Source organism: Jaculus jaculus, chromosome X (assembly GCF_020740685.1).
Source record: "Jaculus jaculus isolate mJacJac1 chromosome X, mJacJac1.mat.Y.cur, whole genome shotgun sequence".
Taxonomy (NCBI): domain Eukaryota; kingdom Metazoa; phylum Chordata; class Mammalia; order Rodentia; family Dipodidae; genus Jaculus; species Jaculus jaculus.
The window spans coordinates 24,494,068-24,496,577 of NC_059125.1; positions in this window are offsets into that span (position 1 = coordinate 24,494,068).

A 2,510-nucleotide genomic window follows, 5' to 3' on the forward strand; every position below is an offset into this window, starting at 1 on the left:
TTTCTAAATTGGATGTAGATTTCCCCAAAATAATATAAGACTTTTCAGTTGGCTTGCTAAAAAAGACTAACAGAAACTTTGTCTACCACAAAAACATTTGAAAAGTCCCTTGATGTATATACATTTGGAAGACTGTGTCACATATTTCACAACCTCAGACACTTCACATAGTGCCACTTAAAAGTAGTGCTTTTATAGATAACTAATTTTCTATCACCAACCACCACTTGGAAAAGTTATTTCTTACTCAAGCAAATTTGATTTTGTTATTGCTTGTGTTGTAACAACATAATTACATATGAATTATAATTCCTGGGACTGATGTATAATTTTTATTTTGTTCACAAATCTAAACAATATAAATCTTTTTAGAAATTATACAGTTAGACTTCTGATCAAGATGGCATCTGCCTAACCTCACCTCACATTATGGGGAAGAAAAGGCAAGACCCTTAAGGCTCAAGAATCGGGGGTTGTTTAGGGGTTTGCTGATTCTAGTAGGCTTCTATTGGGAGTGTGCAGAGGATCAAAATAAGGAATCCACTGATTCCCACACTTTCAGGTCTCCCACCATTCCCCCAATCTCCTCAAGAAGAGTCCAAGACAGAGTCCCAGTATGAGGTACCTCCTGTACTAACTGCAGGCCAAGTGAACCCAAGCTAGCAGGCTAGGTCCTCCATCTTAGGCTTTCCTGCCATTGGGCAGAGCTCCATGGACACGAATGCCATCCCAGTTGCTGTTCCACCCAAGCCTTGCTGACCTCCCCATGTGCAATTGTCATTCCCACCCAGCCATACTGACACCTGCACACGATCATAGTTCCTGCCCAGTCTTGCTGATCACAGCATGAAATAGGCATCCCAGTCACCTTTCCCGCCCAGCCTTTCTGAGCCCCATGTGTACGATTGATATGCCACTTGCCATTGCCCATCCCACTAGTGTCTCTGTCCTAGCCTTTTGAACTCCACAGTGTATTACTGCCCCACTTACTGCCACTCCCCCACCAATGGCAAGCAGGCTAGCATCCCATACCCTAGGCTTTCTGAACCATTGTGATGGGAAGATCACATTGTAAAAGGAATAGCACAAAAAAATCAGAGGCAAGTAAATCTAGCTAGTTTTCTCAGTCCCAAAAGGGATGTCTCTAATCAAAACATAGAAAAGACAATAGGATCAGAACACCAAAATAAAGAAACAAACTGCACAACCCTGGCCAAATAGCAGAACTTGTAGAAACCCAACAATGTAACAATAACTGTATGAATGGTGTGCTTGCTGGATTAGACCTAATAGAAAAGAACCAGGAAGGGTTCTTAAGACAGTAGTTAAGTGATATGAAGGAGAGCAATAAAAAAGAGGACATCAGTAACCAGTTGGGTAAGCTAAATGAAGACATAAAAAATGCAAGCATGAACTCCAAGAAGTATGAAGGAAATCAGAAAATGATGTGAAAAGGAAAGTCAACATAGGGTTGAAAACTATACATAAAAAAGTAGTAGAAAATATGAATCAAATTGAACAAGCCCAAACCTCTATAGAAGCTTTCAAGAATAGTCAGCCATGTAGAGGATAGAAACTCAGAACTGGAAGAAAAAAACAGAAGAAAGAGCTTGTGAGTCCAAAAGTTTCAATAAGTTCAAAAATTTCTGTAAAGAGAACATGAGGAAACTGTGGAATACCCTTAAGCATCCCAACATTTGGATCATGGGAATACCAGAAGGGGAAGAAATACAGATAAAAGGCATGGAAAACATATTTAACAAAATTATTGAAGAAACATTCCCACTCTGAAAAGAAAGTCCCATCAAGTTATAAGAAGCTAACAGAACTTCAAACAGACTGGACCAAAGGAGAAATTCTTCAAGACATATTATCATTAATACTCTAAACATCAATCAAAAAGAGAAAGTCCTAAAGGCAGCTAGGGAGAGACAACATGTTATATATAAAGTGAACCCCATCAGAATTACTTCAGACTTCTCAATGGAAATCCTAAAAGCCAGAAAGTCCTGGAATGGAACTCTGCAAACTCTAAGAACTTATGGCTTCCAACCCAAACTACTCTACCCAGCAAAAGTATCCCTCGTAATAGATGGTGAAAGAAAAACTTTCAACAATAAAAGTCACCTTTACAACTATATGAACACAAAGCAAAACCTACAGAGAGTTATTTAGGGAATGCTAAACACGGAAGATTCAAATAACCAAACTCAAGTGCCTATGACGTGCAGATCAAATAACCAAACTCAGAGAAGGCACAAAAACTACAAAGGTCAAGAAAACACCTAACCACATAAACTACCACAATATGGCAGGGGTTAAAACAAATTTCACAGTTATTACACTAAATATTAATGGCCTTAATTCACCCATCAAGAGATATAAGCTAACAGGGTGGATCAGAAAATTAAACCTCTCAATCTGCTGTCTTCAAGAAACCCACCTTACCACAAAAGACAGACACCTCCTCAGGGTGAAAGGGAGGAAAATGATATTCCAAGCAAACAGAA